Source organism: Anser cygnoides, chromosome 16 (assembly GCF_040182565.1).
Source record: "Anser cygnoides isolate HZ-2024a breed goose chromosome 16, Taihu_goose_T2T_genome, whole genome shotgun sequence".
Taxonomy (NCBI): Eukaryota; Metazoa; Chordata; class Aves; order Anseriformes; family Anatidae; genus Anser; species Anser cygnoides.
Genome location: NC_089888.1, coordinates 2,811,989 through 2,835,953, shown reverse-complemented (window position 1 = coordinate 2,835,953; position 23,965 = coordinate 2,811,989). Strand labels below are relative to the sequence as shown.

Here is a 23,965-nt window from a genome sequence, read left to right as displayed (position 1 = left end):
TTTTTCTCAGCCTAAAACCCACCCTTTCAGAAGTCAGCACCACTTTAAAGAGGCAGAGGGAAGAAAAAGACACTCATTAATCATTATGGCACGACAACACTACAGGGTGATTTCTGCTCTACACCTTTCCTCACAATAGTATGCAATTTAATTGCTTTTTAAAAAGCTTTAATGATACAGACCAAAAGCTGATCTTAGCAACATCTTTTCTACTTGAGTGAAATTAAGGACACAGTTGGTAGTTGATACAAAGGAGTGAGTGAACCTCTTCAGAAAAGGCAAATACATCTCAACCTCAGTCAGGCTAAAGAGGACACTTTCTGCAAATGCCCAGTAAAACACCTTGTATCTACTCGGAGTCCAAATTGCCTTTTTTTCTTCTTCTTCTTTTTTTTTTTTTTTTAAATTTTCTGTCTGGCCAAGGTATATTATTTCAGGGTGTTCTGACCCAGGACCTTCTTGTCTATAAGAACCTCTCTCAGAGGGGCAGGCTTTGTAGATGGAAAGAGGATGGAGGCAGAGATTCATGGTTAGTAAACTGAAGGAGAAAATGGATGGGGACACTGAGGGAGTCCCCCAGAGTGTCTATAAAAATTAAGAGTCAAAGACCGCCAGGTGTTCAAATAAACATGTGTGTATCAGCAGAGCCAGATTTTCAGCAGCACTCGGCTGGCTGGGTGTGGGTTACACAGTGGCACTTCCCTAGGATTATGTGAGATGCCAGGAACACTTCTGGAAAAATCAGATTATAACGAACGTATCAGATCTGGAGCTGGGCCTCCTGCAAGTCTGACCTAGACCACAAGTGCTGGAAATCGCAATCCTGTACGGGTATTGCAGAGAATGAATAAGACAGGGAGGTGTTCAGACAGGGCATGCGGGCTTCTTTTATGAGAAACCTGTCCAAAAATCGGTGAAGGACATTTGGATTTATGTCCCCAACTATGAAGGGCTTGTTTTAAGAGGGATTCAGGTCACTTCTGCTGTCACTACTTGTAATGTGTGTGCATGTACAAAATAACGAGCGGGCTTTACATGCAAAAGGGACAGGCCTGTGGCGGGCACTGCTGGAGATGTCCGAGGAACACACCACGTGGAGATTACAACGTGCATCCATGCTTTTACATCACTGCACCTTGAGACAAATTGTCCAGTCTCAGCGTGCCTTTTCCTCCCTGTGTAAGGTTTACCACCCATCCAACAGCTTCTCAGCTTCTGAGATGGCAGAACTGGGCAGTCCCGCTCCAGCACGCCCTCAGGGAGGGCTTTACTGAAGCATCACAAGGATTTCTGCCTTTCTGGCATTCTGAGAACAGATTTTCCTGCACCATTACCAGGGCAAGGGGAGTTCCCGAGCAGTGGGGCAGGCACCAGATGGAAGCAATGGCATCACACAAGTGCACGTCCCAGCAAGTGGAAGCTGCCCCCATGGGAAACATGTTCAGAACTCAGGCTGGAGGCATGAAGGGGATGAAAAACGTCACTTTTTAGGACGGGGCAGGGTGGGGAGACGAGAGAAACACAACTTGTGGTTAAAGAGAGAGGCCTTGTTCCTTGAAGCTTTGCCTCTGGAAAAGCATCTGTGGCCATCTTCTGCTGGCCAGAAATGTGCACTGAGTGCATCCAAGGCACACAACCTGCTCCGAGTCATCCGGCTTGCTTGTGCCATCATTCTAAGTCATAGCAGAGCTAAGGCCAATTTAGGAGAGATTACCTAAGATAAAAGACTCCGCTTTCTCTAAGAGCTATGCATGAACACATTATTTGATCCAGGAGTGTACACAGCTTGCTGGAAAATGTTTACCTCAATGGAAAACAAGAATCTGCTCCTGTATCGGAGTGCTCTGCTGCTTTAGACAGAACCTTAAAATTCCTCGGGGATCGCTTTTCTTAAAGGGATGAGTTTCAGTGTTGATGGGGCTGCCTAGGAGGAGATTTTCAATGCAATCTGTAAATATGAGCAATTCCTTATAACTTAAAAGAAAGAAAGCAAAGGAAAATGCAGAACCCCCACTTTGGGAGCTTCGGGAGCTGGGGGTCTGTGTGGGAGCTGAGAGCTCTGAGTGCTGAAGAACCACCCTGCTTCAAGAGAGCAAGCGGCAAAAGCGGCAATTTAGGTGAGCTGGTATTTTTAGCTAGAGAGAGGAAACAAGGCAGGACGGTAAGGTCGGCGAGCAGGTCGATGGCAGGAACAGGAGCAGCACACGGGTCTCTCTCCTTCCGAGCTGATGCCCTGCTCACAGCAAGGTCCCTCCAGCTGCGGCAAAGCCTATCCTAGCAAATTTGGCCCTGTGCTCGCTGCCATTCTTCCTATGGCTTTTGGTTTGTAAAAGGGATTCGAGGCTCACTCTCGTGTCACAGTATTAGTTTAATGTACATTTATTTTGTATACATTATCTTTCCTTTCAAGCACTTCACCGTGTCTGAGAATCGGAGATAAAAAGAGATAACTCATTAGATACAGTAACTCCCAAAGAGGCAGCCCCGGCAGGAAGAGCACTGAATTCCCAATAAGATATTATTACATTGCCTTCTTTGCTGCACAGTGTTACAGTAAGTAAGGGGATTATGTACTTGTCTCCTATATATAGATAAGGTATAAAAAAATAAAAAAAAAAAAAGAAAGAATTGCGTTTGTTTCAGCAGTTCTAGCCTATTTGCACACAGGAAGACAAAATCCTGCCTACCCAAAACCCTGTCCTGAAGCATCACCCTCCTCTCACAAGAAAGCATCTCTGTCTAACCAAAGGGAGAGAGAAGGTTGAGCGAGCTAGGAGATGAACCAGAGATTCATCATCACAGCTTACACAATCATCTCCTTCGCAGGGCACCCAGCCTGTAGGTGGGCATTGCCCTTTGGAGCTGGAGCATCTTCCAGGGCTTGTTCCCACCCTGAGGGTCTGAGCCCTCCTGGAAAGTCAAAGAAGAGAGCATCCCTGAAGCTGGAGAGGATGGTTGTGTCCTGTAGCAGGAATACAGTTAGATTCAGATGGAGGTTTGTGTCAGTGTGCAAGAGAAAGGCACAGACAAAATACTTCCAGGTTTTTCAGACGTTCCCTGGAGGCAAGGCTGTGCCAGCTCTTGTGCTCCAGGGAAGGACCTGGAAGCAAGAAGGGTCCCCACGTCTCCAAAAGCCCACTCCTCCAGCCACGAGGAGCTGCAGCACAGCCGGAGAGCTCGCACCAGCACTGGAGCAATCCAGCCCTGGTGGCTGGGGCTGGGCGACCTCGGCCCACAAACTCCCACCTCGTGCTGAGGGTAGGCACCGGAGGCTGGATACGGCACGGCACGGAGCAGAGCGCTCCCGCAGCGTGCCCGGCTCCTTCCAGAGCCAGGGCCTTTCACCTGCCGTGCCACAGCCCGGTGCCTGACCTGGTAATTAAAACGTCCTTCCCTGTCTGTTAAGTGTGGAAACCCTCTCCCTCGTTACCCCAAACATTAATTTAGAAAGCCAAATGTCAGAGTGACTGCTTCCCTCGTGTAATTTTTCCCCCCTTCAGATTCCCTTGCTTCCTTTATTTGGTGCCAGCAGAAAACAATATGGTTCCTTTCATTGTCTTCTATTAAGACTTCCAAGCAAGGGGGGAGATTATTCTGTTCCAGCGTGTGACGACATAATAGGCTCCTGTCCCAGGAAACAAAAGTCTCTGCAAGGCGATAAAGAGACAAGTCCTACTTATGATGTCACCGAAAAGACAGTGGTAGAAATAAAGAAAGAAAGGGGGGGGGGGGGGAAAGATAAGAATAAACATCTGTATATTGGGAATAACAATAACATTTGTTCTGCCTTTTCTTTCTGAGTGCTGCCTTAAATTGTGCCTTGCACGGAACAGAAAAGACTTTGTGTGTGTGTGTGCGCACAGATGGATTTATAATAATAAAAAAAAAATCCATTGAAATGCAAAATTTAGGGTTTCCCCCTCCCCCTCAAATATAAAAAGATCAAATAACTCCTGACAAAGAAAACTGGTACGGTTCTATTTTTTCCCGATCTTCTCACGTTCTGCCCCTTTTATAACCATACAGAGCAAAATGTAGGATTCTCTTCAGCAGAAATGTGCATATTTCGGGAAATACGCTTCGGATGGCGCAATTAACGGGGCGTGCGAAGAGCAGGAGTTAGGAAAGGAGGCAGTGCTTTGCCCTCAATGCCAGCACAGGCTGGGTGGTGGTGGAGCTGCTCCTCGCCGACGGGCTTGTGCCGGGGGACGAGCAGGGGGCGCAGGGCAGGATCCTGGCCTCGTGCTGGGCTAGCTGCGGCTTCCAGGGGGGATGTCTTGGGTTTACCCAGCAGTGTTTGTCCCTCAGTTTAGAAAAGAAAGGGGAACACACCTCGATGGCTTTAATACTGGAGTTCTATATTAGTTTGCACGCTGGCTTGTTGGCCATGCTCTGCAAGGCAAGACCACCAAGTGCTCGCTGCCCTACAGAGGGAGGCGCTGACAGCGGTCGCCCACCGGGACTTTGGGGATCTTAAAGCCAGGGACAGAGCAGAGAGCAACAAATCGCGCCCCAGTGCAAGGAGCAGCACCAGCCCTTCCCTCCAGTGCTGCTGTGGGGGCTGCCAGTGGTTGTTTCTCGTGGATTGCCTTAAACCCCACCGTAATCAGCCTCATTGCATCTAATGACTATTTCTTGCTCTCAAAGGCGGCGTTACAACAAAGGTGGGCATTATTTGGTAAATAGAACCAAACTAGGCATTTACATCTGATTTCCCTTCTCATAGCACAGTTATTCCTAGGACTTGCGCAGCTCTATTAGGTCTATATGCAAGTGTATTAATAATAACAATTGTACTTGCAATTAATTTTAAAGCCCACCATCAATCTTTCTTGGAATTCAATCTGATGCACAGCCAGAGGGAAGGGACGTGCGCACTGCATTTCATTTTAACCCCTTCCTTTTTTGTTTGCCAACGTTGGGTTACGGCGAATAACGAACCCCCGCGGGTGTTGCATTTCCAGGCCAGAGCCGAAGAGTTAAATTTGCCATCGCAGGGAGATTGGACATCATCAAAACCTCAAATATCAATAAGTAAACAGACGGGAACAATGCACTCCTCCCGCACGTGACCGACGTTACTGGTGGAATTAGGAATTAACTACAAGATTAAAACCACCATTTTAATGCGTCAGACAAAGCTGGGTATCTGTACAGCCATCGAAAGCAGGTGGCCAGCTTGCTAGCTGCCATGGACACAGCGGCCAGGATAATGCAAAGTGGACCGGGAGGTAATAATTCAGCCGATAACCCCTGCCACACTTATTCAGTTGCTAATTCGCTCTGCGTGCACGAGCTGTAACCAGCGTTTAAAGATGTGCTATGATATTTAAAGCCTAATTTATTCTCTTTATTAAAAATGATATCAAACAATATTTCACTCTCCCTTTTGGTGAAGATTAACTGTTTATGATCCTGGTGTATTACGTGGGGCCATAACCATTACTCACGTCAACTGTTTGGCTGGGGCATCTGAGGCCCTTTAGATTAATAGTGGGGCTGTTATTTGTTACAGCTGAGCAAGTGTCGGCGAAGGAAACAGCCTCCGTTTTGAAGCAACTTTATGCCAAGCATTAAAAACATTTCTTTGGACTTGTTCGTTTATAATGACCTTCCCATTTTGATAAAGTTTTTTTAACGCCGACAGAGAGATATTTTCAAATCTGCGTACAATAGATTTACTGTTATATTTATTTAACGCCCACTTTTCCTTAAATGAATTTGTCCACCAAGACCCACGTGAGCCACTGGCCATCAGTATTTCCCGTTTCCCTGGGTACTGCAGGACTGATTTATTTTTTTCTTCTCTGGACTGTCTGGCACATTTTCTAGAGCATCTTCTTCCTTGCACAGAAAACAAACCTCGCTGCTCACGTGTTTTAGCCTACAAAGACCAGTCTGATCCTCCAGGTACTCCGCGGGTCCACTGAACTAGCCCAGTTGAAAGGATTCATAAAAATTATAAAAACATCAGTGGAATACCACTGTAACAGCAAAGGAATTTCTAGGGAAATAACACTATTGCTTTTAGTTGCCTGCCCCTAGTTAATAAAATATTATTATTGCAGCAGAACCCTCCTGTTAAGGAGGTGAACTTTGAAGTAACAAAACCAAATTAATACAGAAGTAGTAATTAGCTCCCCTTCAAAAATGCCATGACGAGCAGCGAATGGAAGTTGTGAAGCACGGCACCACTACCCGCAGGGATAAAACAGAGCGCAACCTCCCCAAACTTCCAATGAAATGAAAATCAGGCATTAGGGGCACAACGCTGCCACACGAAGCCGAGCGGGCAGGGGCTTTGGCGCAGCCCTGGAAGCTGTAACAACATCTTTGGCTTGATGTCGGTGTGCAGGGTTTCGGACTGCTGCTAGCCATGGTTACGATTCGAGGGCATGATGATTTCAGAGGCTGCTTCTAGCCGCGGTTATGATTCGAGGGCATAATGAGAACAGGGCTAGTGCTATTAGGGGGGTGATTATCAGAGCAAACCCTAGGATGTCGGAATTCGGGCCACTGATGGGAACCGCAGGGCGGTGTGTGGGGGTTTTGCTGTAGGGCTAAGCTGGAAGGGGATGGCTCCTGCACCTCCATGCCTCGGTGCAGTTGCAGGGATTTACAGCAGCCGAGGAGCTGCAGAGTAACCCTGCTTTCCCTTGGCCTAAAGGGGATCCTAATTCAGAGTTGAGGAAAGTATGAGAGAAGCGAGCTGACAGACGAGAGCCCTCTCCATCCTTCATCACTCTCATCATGCCACCGAGCTTCATTTTCTTTTCAGTTAAAGCAACAGCAGTCAAAAATATTCCAATGGAAAAGCTTGCAGCTACGTCACGTAAAGCCCACTTTGGTGACGGTAACGTTGGATGTACAGTGTGCCCTTTCAGCCCTATTATTCAGGCCCACTTTCCTATTCGGTCATCCCAGCTGTCTGGAAGCAGCTGCCCAGGTGCACAGAGGCGCTCACCCATTTTGGGCACCCCCTCGTCCAGGCGAGGCACCCGAAGGACGAGCCCCTCGCCCCTGGTGCTGCACAGCCGCCAGACACAGCGGGTGCTCGATTCGTGCAAGCAGAAATTTGGTGCCAGGAGCACCGGGAGATTCGGCCTGAGCTCAGGAGGACAAAAAGGGGCCGTGGGCAAAGCGCTGGAGCTGGCGTTTTGGTCCAAGCTCTTTCCTGGCCTCTGTGTTTCTGCTCCCCAGCTGCGAAATGGGGGCAACTGCACTTCCTGAGAGCACAACAGCTTATCTTGGAAAGCGACTGAGATAAATAGATTAGAGCTGTGCTGGTGGAGAGTCACGGAGAAGAGGGTCATGCGACAGCCTATTCAGACGGTTCCTATTACTAATATGTAAAGCTGTCATACTTCATAAGATCACATCCAATGTAATCAAGAGGATTTAGTTCACTAATATAGCAGCAGTCACACTAGATAAGATTGCTTATAGGGATAAGAGTGTACATTTGTCGCTCCATTTTAATTAAAAAAAAAAAAAACTTAATAAAAGGTTGTAATGATAAACTGATAAGCAATTGCGTTCTCCCCTTCTCCCAGTAGGTTACTGCACAAAACTCATATTGCAATTAGAAACCTCCCATAAGACACCATAGGACATATATCAACGTTGGCTCCGCAGCCCGGAGTTCCTGGTCACCCCACTTTGTCTCTTCAATTGCTGCTAACTAGATTTTTTTTTCCCCCACCTTGATTTACAAATTATTTTGCCAGACAGGGAACAACCCAGAGTGAATTTATTTAACACATCCCGGTGTTATGACTAAGTGGGAAGAAAATCCTCTCTCCGAAGAAAACTAATTGAAAATGTAAGTGATTCCAGCAGGACAGCCCCGCGGTATGCCCTCCCTTGAAAAGTAGAGGCTCGCTCAGTGGTAGCACTGCTAAACATTCCCCCTTGCTAGATGAGGTGTTAAAGTGTATCTCTTCCCCTTTTCGGGAGATGAATTATAAAATGGTGTGATCCAGAGCTCCAGCCTGGTTGGATGAGAGGTGCACGTCGATTTGTACAACTGAGCCTATACGTTCCTGGAGCAGCATGAAGAGGCATGCTGCTATTGAAATTTCAGATCATTTTGCAGCTGCAAACTGTAATAGCAGTAATAATAAACCAGAAGCTGTGCTATCCATTAAAAAGAACCCCAGACACTCTCACATGTTTGTTTTGCCTCTGATTTTAAACATCCAGCACCAGCTGAACTTCTTGTTCACAATTCATTAAAAATGTCCTGGATCTTCTCACACACATGGGTTACTGTGCGTCCCCAGAGATAAGAGCACGAGATGGGAGAGGGGACAAAAGTGAGCTCTCGCCTCGCTTAGGTCACCTCCTTAGTGTGACACGAGGTGGTTCGCACCACCTCGCTGTGTCCCCGCTGCTCAGAGGACAGGGGGGTGCTGGTGTCCTGCAGGCTGCTGTAAGGCCAGGCTTTTCTGCTGGCAGAAATCTGCACAGTTTTGAGCTGAGTTGACTTGGGCAGAGCCAAACACAGATGCTGGCTGACGGTGTGCACGTCCCGAATCTCTGCGAATGACTGGGAAGCGGCTGTGCATCGCTGCGTGGCTGCAGCCCTGGCCTGAGCTGCAGCTGATGAACTTCTCCTCCGAGTCCGGTTGCTGGAGACTCTGAGCTCCTGCACGGGCAGAGATGTCCGCATTAGAAAGCCCCGGGTCTCCTGCTGCTGTCTCAGACAGAAATGATTTGCTTCAGGCCACAGGCGCTGGGGTGCTGGATGCCACCCGAAGCGTTGCGTAGAAGCGTCCCCGTGCTGCGGGTGCTGCGGTTACCACGGCGGTGCCAAAGCAGAGCCCGAGCAGCAGAGAAGGAGGCTCCTGCCTCACCCTGCCGCGGGGCTGCGGTGCTAATGGGGCCGTTGCTCTGCCTCACAGGCCCTGACGAACCTTTACCTTCATTTTGCAGGCTGCGGAGGAAGAACAAGGTCTGCGTGATGGCTTGTGCAGCGGGTCGGTTCGCTCCTTAAAGGTCCATGGGCAAGGAAAGGTTTCGCTCCAGGTTACTCCGGAGCCTTGTGCTGGAAGCAGCCCCTGGAAACCACCCCTCCCAAGCCCCCAGTGAATGCCTAAACACCATTAGTAAGGGTAGGAGGGGAGAGCCGTGCTGGCACTCCTGCCAGCTACAAATCCACTCGCACACTCAGCAGCGACGGCTGGGGAGCAGCTCGGGGAGAGCAGCCGCCCAGCCTCCAGCACGCCCGCAGAAACGGCCCAGCGATGGGCACCAGCTCCCAAAACGCTCCTCGTGGTCCCTCAGCACCATGCAATGAGCTGAGCACGGCCAACCAAAAGCTACGCTGGATTTTGTGAGCCTGAGAAGAGCACTATATCCCTGGAAGAGGACGGAAACGTTTATTTATCGATAATATTTTCTTGCTTAGCTTTTTTTTTTTTTTGAAGTGTGCCAAATTAACACAAGAATGGCAATGTTGATTTTTTTTTTATCTCTACTTTTCAGTGAATATGAATGCTCAACTCTGGCAGGGCTTAACTTTGTGTATGAAGAGGGAAAAAAAAATCCTGGTAAATATGTTGTTACTGATTTAAAAATCTATTTGTTCAGTAATTTCTGCTGGAGCCATCATTATCTTGCCAAAGCAGCTGTTGGAATATTAACTAGACACAGCAGTAACAAGTGGAATATAATTAGCACTCCTTGTTCCAGTGAATTTTCAGTTTTAACTAGGAACAATTTGCAATGAATCTCTGTGCTGTTGTAATTAACTTAACTAATGCACCGCACATACCGATGACTGTACTGAGTACTGTAGGAAATCACTGAGGGTGCTGCGGGTGGGGCAAAGCTATTGCCTAATTCTGGCCGGCTATTACATACCAAGGAGATCCCTCCTTGCTCTGCAGCGTGCTGTCTGCAGTTACAGACAGGTAGCGTCTGGTTGTGAAACCATAAAAACACAATTACAAGCGGATATTAATGTCACACACTCAGATTTTCAGGTGTATTTTATTTTTTTTGCAGTGTGCATCTTTAATACACAGATGGTTTCCCAAGCATTGAGGCAAATTCTTCGTGGGGCCAGCTCAGCCCAGTGGCCTCCCCGGACCCAAACCTCGCCTACATCAGCTGGGCTTAACCCCACGCACAGCATCCGAGCACCTTCTGCAGATCGGGCAAGCCAGAGACACATCCATCACTACATCTCCATCATCTTCAAACTTCATGAGCTTCTCCTGCCCTCCTTGGCGAAGGAAAACACTCAAGGAAGTAGCAGCAAACAGATAGCCATTGTTCCTCATCACCTTTAGAAGCCTCACGGTGGGATAACAACGTCCAAGGTTGCCCCAGGTGCTGAGATATTGATAAATATTTGGGAGAAGGGGACACTGGGGCTTCGGGGAGCTGAAAGGTTGTGATTTGTAAGTTGTATTTTGACCCGTTTTACAGAATAAACCCCTCAAAACTCCTCGACAGCATCACTGGGAGCTCCAGCACTTGCGTACTGCCAGCCCTGGCGCCGCTGGCCAGGGCTGAATCAGCCCCGCGTCTGTTTCCGCGTGGGATGGCGTAAATTAAAACATCTCCTGCAAGCCTTTCCAAAAGGAAACAATCTTTCCCCAAAATAAGTTTTGAATTAAAAATTTCTACAATATTTCACTTTCTAAATTTTTCACTCCGCATCCTCTTTTTCCTCTGAACCCCTCTTGGCATGAAGAGCAAAAGGGGAGAAAAAAACCTCCAAAAAGTTGAAATCTTTTTGCAAAACCTTTTAAAAAGTGATTTATTTTCTAAAATTTAATGTAAAAATGACTCGTTTTCATTTAATTCTAACCCACGTGTTTTTTCCCTGGATAATACATTATTATTAATTGAATGCCACATTTGTCCTACCTCTAAATGCATCATCAGCTATCAGGAGCTTCGTTAAGTTTGGTCTCAATACCTGATCTCATAACAGGACCCTGGAATCACAGCGAAGGAGCTGACTGCAGGCGGACAACCACTGTGAGCGTGCAGGACTTCCGAATCAGGCCAACAACTGGATCAGGTCTGAAGAGTCCCACTGACCTAGCAACTTGTCTTTAAATACATACGGTGTGCTGAGTGGGGAGTGGGGATCAGGAAAAAAAAAACACAACAGAATAAAGAAATAGAAAAATAAAAGAAATTAGATGGGAAAACTGCTGGTTTTACAAGCAGCCCAATAGCTGGCCAAGCTGGTGCTTAGCCACCAAGATGGAGAACAAAGCGATGGGTGCAGTAAGGACTGCAAAGGGTCGCTTTCATTTCTCTAAATGTCCTCGTCTGCCTGTGTCTGAGCAGCAGAAGGGTGCTGGGAGCTGGTCCATCTCCCAGGCACCTTCTCCAGGTGAGCTGGGTGTTGGCGTGCTCAGCCTGAGCCCCTCGTGCCGCACGGGCCACGGGCAGGGCAGCAGCAGCCCAGCAGGCTTCAGCACAGCCTCCTTCCGTCTCTTCCCAAAGCCCAGAGCAGCCTCCTGCAGCCTCAACCTGCATCTAACAAGGATGCCGAGTGAAAAACCCTTTGTCAGCGGAGGAGACGGCATCGCAGGAGAAGGCAAAGGGGCATTTATTAAGCCATGCTGCTGCAGAACGCGATTCTTGACATCTAACTCCTGAAACGCCGGCGAGGTGGGCTCCTCTCGTGCTCTTTAAAAAGCATTACTTCATGCCTTCTTGTCTTCTTCCATTAAGATCCCGCACGCGTGGCTATTCATCCCCTCAGCACACAGGAGCCAGATTGTTTGCCGAAGTGATAGATGAAAAATTCATTTGGTTTTGAGGATGTTTAAACATTCAGGGCGGGAGTGGCACTGCTGCTGGGGAGCCAGCCTGACAGTTGCTCTCCAGCTCACAGTCGCCGAGGTTCAGGCTGCAAATTCCAAACCCTCTTCACGGTCAAATAAAATCACCAGAAATTGGACTATAATTTCATTTTTGTTGTTTTTTTGTTTGTTTGTTTTCTTTTTAATGTAGATTTTTAGGGGTTTATAGCTCCATCCATACCATAGCTTTTGACAATTTATTCTCCTGAGCTTGACCGGGGCTGTTGTGCATAAAGTAATGAAAATCTTGGAGTCCGAAGGGAAGCATCTCTCCGTGTGTTTGTGTGTGCACATGTACATACATTATTTTGAAAAATGAATTGACAGGCACCCCTATGAGATCATGTTTGCAGGCTGCATTTCCTACCATGTTTTTTGTTTTTTGTTTTTGTTTTTGTTTTTTCCTACAAGACTAAATCAAGACATTTATGCAACCGAGGCAAAAGATGTGAATCTCTAACCCTTCCCCACCCAGAACGTGCCTGCACACACAAAGCCAAGGCAGGAAATCGCATTGCTTTCTCAGCAGTTACATATTCCACCCCTGCAAAAATGGTGTAATCTGTTTTCCCTGTAACTGGAATTCATGATGTCAGGGATGCTGATGGCAGTGTCAAGAAATCAGCTGAGCCTCTGATAATGGCATTTACACGTTTGACTTTTTTATTCTTTGTGCTTTATGATTTAAAATCCGCAGTTTAATCTGCACCCAACATCTCGCATGCGGACTGTAAAACACCCCCGTATATCCTGACACAGAAGCAGCAAATGCTCTTCTCTATTGTCAGCCATTGCTGTCCGATGCCAAAAGAAAGAGGTCACCCATAATAATAAGGTCAACCATCACCATGGTATCTGAGCACCATTTGATTTAAAGAATGCTGTAAGAGTCTATGGAAAATGTAGAGGCAGCAAAGGAAAAGCACTCACAGTAACTTCAGAAATAATTGCAACGCAATTAAGACGTGCCACCAAAATGAATATTTCAGATCAGAGTTCATCTGCAGAGAGGTTGCCAGTGTTATAAAAGTTAGAGACGTTTAGGCTTGATTAGGCTCTCGCGTGCAACTCAGCAGTCAAACCCCCACAGATCAGTGGATCTGCATCAGTAAAAACCCTCTCGGGAAGGACAACCTGGCTCAAAGGGAGGCAGTCGGCCCCATCAGCAGCTCTGGAGCCCCCAGCATTGACGGGTGGCCAGCGCTGCTCGGGATCGAGCTCGGAAGCCGCAATATTGCTGGAGCGAGGGGAGGGAAGGCGAGGAGGGAAGATGGAGCTGCTACCTTCGGGTGTTTGGAGCTGGCTTTTCACAGCCCTTGAAGTTTCACGCTACAAACACACATGGGAAACTGCACTGAGAAAGATCAGTGGGATTTCTCTTGTTTCTGATGTCTCCTTTAAAAGGAGCTTTGTTTTAAAAGGATCTTGGCTCGTTTAGAAGACTACCTCTCATTTGAAAGGATCCTTGCCGGGAGAGGAAGCGCAGAAGGGCTGGGACCCAGGGGTGCAACCAGCGCCGGCACCAGCACCCGAGGAGAAGGCCGGGATCTTGCCAGCGGGCACTTCACAGGCTAAGCTGCCAAACCCATCTCGGCTGGTTTGTGCCTTCAACCATAATGGTATTTCTGTTACAAAAGAGAAAGGGAAGGCCCTCAGTTCATCCCCCTACAGCCGCTGCCTACACCTAAAGCCCGCTTCAGGCCCGAGCATCCTCTCCCATCCAGCACAGGGCAGGGACAGGCTCTGCTTTCAGCAGACACACAGCCCCGGGGAAGCTGGCTGGGCTTAAGAACAGAGTTAGAATAAAAATTAAGCACGTTTGGCTTAAAAACCTAACGATTAAATGTTTTGGGTGAAGAGGATCCGTTCTGGCAGGGCTGGCAGCCCAGTGGGTCCAATCCCCCGGAGCAGAAGGATTAGGAGCAGAGCTTAACACAACCTCTTCGGAGCAGCGCGCCGGGGGCAGCTTTCGGAGGCTGCTTTCCCCAGAACCGCGCCGCCGCGCTCAGCAGCAGGGTCGCTGCGAGCAGCCGGGGCTGTTTATCTACTAGAGGCTAGGATTTATTTTCTAGAGGGCAAGTGCACCTCTAGGGAAGACCATTTTGGTCATTAACGCGGGTTTCGCGGGCTCCATTTTATGCCGAGCTTTGCCGGTACGAAGCTGTAAATATGTTTAAAATTCTCACGACGGAAAATCAGGGAGAGCGCTCCTCCAGCCAGGCAGCGGTCCAAGCTGAAGGCGAATGCGAGCACGGGGCAGCTTTGTTGCTTTTTTATGATCCCCACCGTACAGTAGGCTCTGATGTTTATTATGAAATATTATGATTTAAGTGACTACAGTAGTTCATGAAAAACGACCCCTGTAAACGCTGCCGGGGAAACTCGAATCAGTAAATTAGCACATTCCTTAGCATGATCCTGCTCGCTGTATATTGTATGTTCACTTAAATGTGCCTAAATGGACAGTTCAGTAGCCTATACATAAAATCTGTAAATGATTATCCTATTAGGGGCGATCATTGGAGTGGTTTAGTCTCGTGCTGTATCATTTATGCAAATGAGAGGCAAACCGAAGTTACTGTTACTTTTAGACAAAGTGCAAATAAGCTTTTCATTGCATATTAATGAATTGCTAATACCACAGCTCTTCCGGACCCATCTTTATGCAGATTATAGTAATGCTGTTTGCACAGTTGTATAATTTGAACTTTTTCATTTTGAAGCGCCTACAATAAGATCCAAACCCCAAACCAGATCTGATACCTCCAGAGTTAAACCAAATACCCTTTCCGCAGAAGCACTGATTTGAAGCTGTGGACTTGGTGAACACGCTCAGTTAATTGTATTTTGTGTTAAATATATCAAAAGAATTTTTTTATGATTTCAGTGTAAAATTTAACAGATCCAACAGCATTTCAAGAAAGCATGTAAGAACACAGTGGAAACCATCCATTTTTGAGATAATTCTTAATTTTAAGCACATGCTTAAATCCCAGTGACCGTGGTGACATGTTGACATGTGTTTCATCACTGGTTTGAAAGAAATATTTGCTTGATTCAGGACTTCAGAGAACGATTCTTGTCTTTGGACCCAATCCTGCAACCCATTACTCTTAACTTTCACCGGCAACCCCTGCGACAGGGGACCCCTTCCGCCTGTGCAAATACCTCAGGTACCAGAATCAAAGCTGCAGACAAATTGAAAGTGCTCCCTGGCTCTAACGGGAGGAGGATCAGGTCCTCAGAGAGAAATGGAGATGATAAACGTGATCAATAACGCCTGCAACTTGCTAAGTTATAGCTTTATTGCAAACCAGGAAGAGCTTCCAGCTGTACGAGGGAGGGGGAAATGCATACACACCATTCTGGAGAGGTAATAACGCACTTTTATGTAGCTTCAGCAAATCTGATTCCAGAAGAGAATCAACAAAAGTGCTTGATGGATCTCCATTTTTTTTTTAAAATTCACTTGTTCTATTTTACTGCTCCCTGATATAACAGCTACATAGTCACTAATAAAAGTTACCTCATAAACCCTTCCAGTTCATATTTACAGCACTGCATCTCAATGAATATTAGAGGCGTGTAGGAGGCAGGCATCTCTTTTGGAAACACCACATAGTGCAAAAAGGCAGGGAGGAGCCAAAAACATACTTCTCCTCCTGTGACACAGAGGGGCTGGAGGGGGGGTGGCTTTGTCCTGAGTCCTGCAGAGGCCCCGGCCCCGGTCTGGGAGCAGCCACGGAGCTGCTGGCACCCAGCTGGGGTGGGCTCAGGGTGCTGGGCCTGCGGGGCCTGCGGGGTGCTGCCTCCCCCGTGCTGCTCTGCCTGCTCCTGCTGAAGGAGACAGAGGGGTTTGGCAGCAGCCCGCTGTGAAACGCTCGTGTTTCTGCAGGGAAAGCACTGTGGCACAGAAGGCAAAATGACCCATGTCTTGACAACACCGACACACATAGGCACTCCTTTCTTTGCAGCCACCAGACTCAACACCGCTTACTGGGTTTGAAAGGGTAGATTGTGGCTACAAAACAACCCGAGGACCGTAACAGCAGAATTACATGGCTTTCTGCTGCCGTCATTGGAGTTTACACCACCCCGAGACCACCGAGCTGCGTGTGGTGGGCACCGTTCGGCCTGGTGAGGGAGGAGATGCCTGGTGCTGCCACCGCCGCTGCGTCCGCCCGTCTCACCTCCAGTCCTCCTGTTTACCCTAGATCATCACAACCGCTTCGCGGCCATTACAAGCCGTTCAGTAAATACCACGGATGCTGTCTAAATGCATACAGTACAAATGCTCAAATACATAATTAATGTGGCTTACCCTTGAGAGCTGTTGTCGGTCTCCTGGGTAAGTAACAGGTCTTTCATTGTTTAGACTTAAAGATCTCTTGAGCCTCTTTTAAGGACGTGCTTTGAGCAGCTAAGAGAAGAAAAGCGATTGTGCACGAGAAGTCTATAGATGACTCTATCTATGGCAAGAAACCCAAACCACAATCCTGGTCTGCATGGCCCTGGCAGGTCTCTGTTGCAGACGACTGAGCAGGGTGGTCTGGAGCTAAGGGTGGAGGCGCTGCTCTGGCCTCACCTTCAGGAGGGCCTCATCCAGCTGCTGCTGGGCCAGGGCTTGCAGAAGGGCTGGCGAACGGCCCCATAAGTAGGGGTGAGATTTTGGGGTCCAGAGACCACTGAGAATGGACAGAAGCAAAATTTGAACCAACAGCTTAAAGGTAAAAGCGTGTTTGTATTTCTTTGCTAGCTCTTAGGAGTGCCCAAGCCCCTCACCATCCTCATTGGGAAGGATTAGAGAATAAACTTCCCCTGGGGCGCCTGGGCGAACCATCCCACTCAGCTGCATGAAGCCGAGGGGCCTTCTCCAGCCGGGCTGGGCAACCACGTTCAGCGGGCAAACAGGCCCCGAATTCAAGCTTGTGATCAGTTCCCTAATGTCACCCCAAAACCCCGCACAGGCGCTCCCGCTGTTCCACAAAAACCACCGCCAACACCCCACTGGTAAGCAGACGTCCAAAATCCCCTTTCTTATCCACATAACAAGTCCACCTGCCCAAGTCCCGCTGGCACGGGGCTGCGGATGCTGGTGCCGCATCAGGCCCCCTGCGATTTGGGGACGGTGTCCCTACCCTGCCTTCAGCTTCTCAGAGGAAGCAACTGGCGGACAGCCAACTCGCTCCAGGCTCATACAATTACAGCCATTAGTATTAATGAACGTTGTGAGAGAACATGGAGGGGGCCTGCACCCCGCCCTGTTTAATTTGGGACCATAATATGAACCGCAATGCTGCCCACAAACACCTGATGCAAATGGAAGTCAGGCCTTTTGTGCGGCCCAACAGTTGGGAGGAGGTCAATATTATTATTATTTTTTTTTCAAATACAAAACAGCATTTGCTTCTGCTTTTCCTTTTATAAATGGCCAAATTAAATTTGCACCATTACTTCATTTGGGCTCCCTTCCTTTTATGTTTAAACCACGGCACTATTAGAGGCTTACATTATGGGTAAAGTAACTAAGAACAATACGGGCATCATAATGAAAAAGATGTGCAGCATTTTACACTGCATAATAAATGTGTGTCCATATCAATGTAAAAACATACAAATGGCAATAATTTAACACTGAATATTTTTCTGCCTTTAATTAAAATAAACTAATAAAGATTTCAGAGATGCATTTGCTTAAATAGAATGCAGAGTTATAATTGGTGACCTATTTTAAGCAATTTAATTTCCCATGACCTGTTTTCCAAATTAACATAGTAATAGAAGAATGTTTATTGTGTTTGGGAATATAAGTTTCTCCTTCAAAGATGTCATATGCCTTTGTGATTTGATTTAAAGGTGTATTCTTTTATTAAAATGTTCATATAAAGAGCTTGTAAATTATGTAAATGTTTCTTTTTATGGCATTTAATGAGCCCAGAATTTTAAATCAAAGCACAATCAAAGAAAATAAACAAGGACATCCTGAAGATTCAGAAGATCACTTTAAAAAAAAAAAAAAAAAAAGGCAGAGCAGCCAGGTCGTGCTGAATTCATTGAATCCCTATTCTCTTACAGTGCTCACGAACATACCTTCCCCAACTATTTTATTACATTTCTGCATTTGTATGTACGCACCAACACACCCCTACACAAAATTACTTATTTTACACACACGGGCTCAATCCACAAATGTTTGGAGATGGCTCTTTTCGGAATCTCATTAAACTCCCGTGGCACTGTGTGCCGAGGGCTGATTAGGTGTTATGTAAAAAGCCCAACAAGATATTCCCTCGTGCAGTTTGGAGGCACCTGAATTATTCACAAGGCGCGCAGGGGGCCCATCTCCCATCCTGCTGCTTCTCTGCCGGCACGAGGAGTGCAGCTAGGAGCAAGTTCAATCTGCACCTACAGCAGCACCTACCAGTGCTTGGGGTAAGCCCTAAATATGAAATCCTCTCCTTTAAAGGTTGATGCACAGCTGACCTGTGGATGCTAGTCTCACGGGTTTGGGGAAAGATACACTGTCAGTTCCTTTTTTATTATTAATTGATTTTGGTCAGCATTTTAAAACTTCTCCTTATGGTCCTTATTATTCAGCTTGAGGGCAAATTATCTGATAAAGCCATAGGCTGAAATCCTTCGGACTGCCACGGCAGGGGAACTGACATGGGGTGAGGGCACTGTAGGAAACCAGGACAGCGTCCGTTTCCCTTCTGCGTAGGAGAGCTGACACCTCCACATGGGTAACATCAGGCAAAGATAGGTCCTGCATGTGTAAGACTGCAGGTAATCCTGCTTTTCATTATGGGATTACGGAGCAATGATTACAAGGCTTCAGGAGACCGCCAGTCATTCGGTGGGAGGGGATGGACACAAGATTAAGGCTAAAGCATTTAAAACCAAAACAAAACAGAAACAGGAATAAACATTTGTTGTCTTGTCAAACGCGATGCGGGTGGGAGCCCATTCTTAATTCAAGGGGAATACGGGGTTGTTCCAAGGGGGTATGCAGGGTTAATGAAACACACCACCTCTGTGTAAAAGCAGTTCTACGGCTTGATTTTGTAATTATTTTGCCATGTTTAAAAGTTTTAGATCTTTTTCTGGGAAACTGAGCCACCCCCCAATTCCTCCTACAGTTAAATAGGTTTGCTCATTATACAAGTATATGAGTGCACCTATGGATATTTGTGTATGTTTGGGGGTTTATATACATTCATCTAACCGTGCATGCTCTATGCCACTGGTCGGTATATGCCTACAAAAGGTACGATAGCTGCAGTCACAGCCGTGGCCTGCATAAAGACTCATTCACTCTCACCAGGGCTCCATCATTTGAAAATGTGGAAGAGAGGGGAAAAATACACAGAATGGTGTCCTTAATGTACCACGGATGCCCGTGACCTGGATGAAAGCCTCTTCTACGTGGTGCTCACAACCCCAAATCACTCGTAAAATGCTTGGGACACCAAAGGCGCATGTTCAACAAGAGGAAACTCTCATCACGGTGCCCGTACCTCTGTAATCATGCCGAGGAGCCGGGGAAGTGTAGCAGGGGGCAGCCGCTTGCCTGCACCTCTCGGTGACGAGCAGGACACCAGCAGCAGGACAGACGACAGCCTCCTCCAGCAGCTCGCCTGCTTTTTGCTGGGGCTCAGACGGCCACGTGGCGGTATTTCAGCAGTGTGTCCCCACAGCAGAGGAGACGCTCTCTAGCAGCTTGTTACAACCCCATCTGTTAAGAATTTACAGCTAACGTACCTTGTAGCATGGGTTTTTACAGGTAACAAAGAAGCGCTTGTCCTGACGTTGATGATCTGGCTGCCTAACACGTTCAGTTCAGTATTTTGGGGGACTGGTATTAAAAATATCAGTGATTCATCCATCATTGGTAAACATGCTGAGATGCTCGATACAGACGCTTCAGCAGCAGTAACTATCGCGAGGTACAGATAGATGGCTGAATTTATCTCCATGTGTTTCAGATATAATTCCTACAGAACAGCCCAAGCTGTAAGGTGTTTCACGCTCAAACCCAAGTTCCACACCACGACAATTTACAGCACACAATCTATAAAGCTGAAGGGTCTGACTGCCTGGATGGAGCTGCAGTGTGCAGCCGGATCTCAGCCAGCCTCGCTGTCCCGCACTTGGGGAGCATCAGAAAGAAAAAGATAAATCCCCCACTGTAAGAAATTTACAGTGTTTCTGTTATATTATTTGCTTTTTATAGCCTTATTAAAGCACCAAGCAGCTGAAAGGCTTGGCCAGGGAGACTCAGAGGGAATGCATGAAATGGTTTTTGGTGGAGAAAGGGAGACCAAATCCGTCTTTTTCTCCAAAGACAGAGGCTAACCAAGCATTGATTTACACCTGCCAGTTGAGCTGAAGTCCCCCATCCATCCAGATCCCTAAAACACCCTCTCCTGGTAGGAGCCCTTAGCCTTGGACCACGCAAACACCCACCTAGGGGCAGGCTGGGGCAGGAGTGGCGAAGGTTGGCCCCGCACCTGTCTGCTCCAGCCACCTCGCAGCGGGAGGAACGGGGGAAAGCACCGAAAGAGACAAATAAAGAGAGCACTGCCGCAGCCTATCCGTCGGGGATCCTTTAAAGGCATTGATTTCTGGTCTTCAAGAGAGGAAAAGGAAGAGAAAAATGTTTCGAAAGAAAAATAACAGCCCCCAAACCGCAGACTTCGAGCTGCCTGAATTTCCTATGTGTGTTCTGCTGGATGGTGCCACAGCCCCCTGCGCTGCTCCCAGCCCATCTCCAGCCCGCAGCGTTTCGACCAAGTCCAGCCAAGATCCCGCTGATGGAAACAGCAACCCCAGGCCCTCTGCTTCTTTATTTAATTTTTTTTACAGGCTCTGAACTGAAAGCTCCTGCTCGTGCAATACCCTAGCCAGATCTCATGTTGCCTCCTTGAGTCTAGCCCTTTTCCCACTCACCTGCTCCTCCCTCAGCCCAGCAGGAAAAAAAAACCCACTGAAATAAATCACCCCTGGTCCTATTTAGGACAAAAAACGACTCCTGTGGTTACCAGCCTGGGATATCCACATAGCTCTGCCCTGACCTTACGTGCCTTTGGTTAAAGGGATGTTCCATGGTTAATCCAGCTTAGAGCTGGATTAACTTTTAAAGATACAAAAATGCCCCCAAGCCAAGTAAGGTGATATATTTTTGGCTGGTTGGAACTGGCAGGCTGCCGGGCAGGGCTAGCGAGCATCTAGAGCTTAGGAGAGTTGCTTTCAGACACAAATCCCAATGCAAAAATATGAAAACAACTCAAATAAATTACGTAAGGAAGTAACCACCAGCAGGTCACACAGCAGGACCTCATCCTCCAGATCTATTTGTGCTCTGTGAGAAATTCAGCGAAACGCAGAGCTTGGAAGGCAGGACCGAAGGTGACTCCCAGGTCGAAAGAGGATGAGGGAAAGACAGAGGGGGGGAAAGGGAATTCAGGAGGAAAAAAAAATATATGCTGAATAGAAAAACATGTCAGGACTGATGTAAAACCTACTGAAAGTGATGTCAACAGGAGGTTTTTGTTTTCCTCCTTCCAGTAGACATTGGATGGTGGCCCAGAGCAGAGTTTCTGAACACGGCTGCTGTAATGAGGCACCTACAGCCTGCGCTGGGAGCTGGGAGGTCGCGGGGGCTGCAGCCTCCCCAGGCAGGGACTGTGCCTGCTTCGCTGCCTCGCGGCACCGACGATGGCCAGGATTAGTGAAACATGGATTTTCACCTGCATCTGCACCCAGAGAGCTGAAAACCCAGCCTGAGACATCCCTCCCATTCGAAATAAGGCATTCAGAGTTACAAACGCATTTAGAATATTGACGGTATTAACTTATGCAGCGCCAGAAAGGTGGATTTCAGCGTATCCTTTAAAATAAACTCTTCAATATTTTAATGTATGCTCCTTGTGAAACTCTGCAGATCTCTAGCAGCAGATTCCTGCTGACTGCAAAATACACATCCGCTGTGTTTACTCTCATCGCTGCCTGAGGAGGGGATTTATGAGGATGATACCTGCTTGTGACGAGCATACGAGCGAGGAGCTGAGCAGAACAGGCTGGAGACGATGTTAGCACTCATCTCCGCAGACGTCCGATAAAACAGGAACTGTTGAGCCTTTACGCTTTTGCTTGTTTCAATAAAATTCCATGATCGGTATTAAAAGGAGGTGATTCTTCTTATGCTTTACCTCTATTGTCATACACCAAAGCGCATAAGCAAATATTGTCACAAAATAAGAAAAATTGCCTTTAAATAAGTATCAGGTAAAAAGAAATAGTTAAGGTCTGCCATGAATTATTCAAGCAGCTCCAAATATGACTTGCCACAAGTAGTGGGACAACGCCTCGCCTTTCTGTGTGCTGCCCGTGTCCTGCCCCAACCCAGACCACACGTTTTCGCACTGGGGAAGCTGTGCATGAACCGCACTGCCTTGAGGAAATCCAACGGGGGGGCCATGGCACGCGGGGCACAATTTGTTCTTCTTCACCTCACAGGTTACATACACGTGCTTTAAAGCCATTCTGTGCCACTGCCACCCTTCGGCACGTGCTGCCTCTGTTCAAAACCTGCACCCGAGGGCTGCGCAGCCAACGCCGCAGCTGGTGGGAATTCAGGACCCCAAAATTAGAAACGAGGGCTGGGAGCACACGCTCCCTTCCAGCTCTGATGTAATTAATACCAACTCTTCACTCAGATTGCAATTTTGTTACCGTGATAGTGACAATTATTGAGATGCACGTGGAAAAGAGTGCTGGCTGCTGGCTACACCTGTGCAAGTCTCTTCATGCCGCGAGGGCTGCACCACGCAAGCTGCACAGCAGAAACTGGCACGAAGACGGCAGCGCTCGGACTCGCCTACGTTTTCTAGGACATCGTGTGCATAGGAAAGTGATAACCTGCTCTTTTATTTGGCTGGGGCTGCGGGGAGCAGAGCTCCTCTGCCTTTGGCCGCTGAGTGACTTCACTGCTGCCTGCACAGCTGAAACCGACCCGCAGCAGCCTCGGGGAACCTGCATCAGCTGGGGGCTGCGGGCATAGAGCAGCCTCCCCCGGGCACGTCTGCTCCATGTGCGGGGCTTTCCCCATCTTCCCTCCTGCTCCTCGTCCTTCCTCAGCTCCCCCTCAGCCTCTCCTTTTCTGTAAGGATTTGGGTCACCTTCCCACTCCCGCGCTGCTGTGCCTGACGCAGAGCTTTTGTACAATCCCCCCGAGTGGGAACAAATTGGGGATTGGTGCTACAGAGAGAGTTACCGCTGCACAGGAATTAAGCTCTTTCCTTCCAGGGGTGCGTAGTGATGGGGATTATATGAACAAATATTTATACTGTTTCTTTTTGCCGTATTCCAAATTAAAGTTTAGAACATTACAGAGATGCAGCCCGCATGAATGCATTCGTTTTCCCTAAATGCACAGGACAGGGCAGAAATCTTTGCTTTTTGATTCTGTTTACTTCCTCTTTAAGAAAACAAACAAACAAACAGACAGACACGACAAAAGCCAACAGCGCTCTGCTGCTCTGAAAGCAACACACATTTGCAGGCGGCCACCGCTTGAGTGTGCGCCTCTGCCTTGCCCGAGGAGCATGTGCCTAGCTCGAGTCCCCACGGTGAGTGGCAGAATCTGCCATATGGAGGTCACCTTGTCCGGGTCCATAAATAGCTCCTCTTCCCAAGCAAGGGAAGGAGCTAGCGAGAGCAGTGAAAGAGGAGGCTACCTTGCAGCCGTGGCACTGATTGGTGCCAGGGTTACAGCACGCAGAGACTTGTCATGCCAGCAGCAGCGATGCCGTCAATCTGCAGGCGCAGAAGTCACCTAGTTCCACGGCGAAAACGCGTGCCAGCCAGTTTTTCATTTCAGCCTCCACACAGGGGTTTGGATGCCTTTCAGCTGTTCCGAAAGGAAACCGCAGGGAAGGTGTCCTTGGGGAGCAGGCGGCAGCCCCCAGGCGAAGGGCGGGCGCTGCTTGAGGACAGACCCCGGGCTCCTAAAGGTCGGTCCCAAGGGCAGGGGATGGATTTTGACGAGGAAAAGCAGCAGCAGCAGCAAGGAGGCCCCCTCCGAGCCCCCCACTGCTGCCGAGAGCTGCGTGCCGCCACAGACCCCCGTCTGT

At 48.0% G+C, this 23,965-nt stretch overlaps 2 long non-coding RNA genes across 3 annotated transcripts in view; one reads left to right on the top strand and one right to left on the bottom strand.

Moving 5' to 3' along the window:
* LOC106040840 (uncharacterized) overlaps positions 1-23,965 on the bottom strand; it is a 160,852-nt gene that overhangs the window by 79,385 nt on the left and 57,502 nt on the right. The window lies entirely within an intron of this gene.
* Positions 7,765-11,934, top strand: LOC125184088 (uncharacterized). 2 transcript variants are annotated; one of them, XR_007167388.2, is made up of 5 exons: positions 7,765-8,953; positions 9,487-9,551; positions 10,009-10,335; positions 10,946-11,035; positions 11,470-11,571. It is a non-coding gene; the product is annotated as an uncharacterized lncRNA (long non-coding RNA). The 2 variants fall into 2 exon arrangements; XR_010825315.1 differs by having other exon boundaries at positions 10,946-11,934.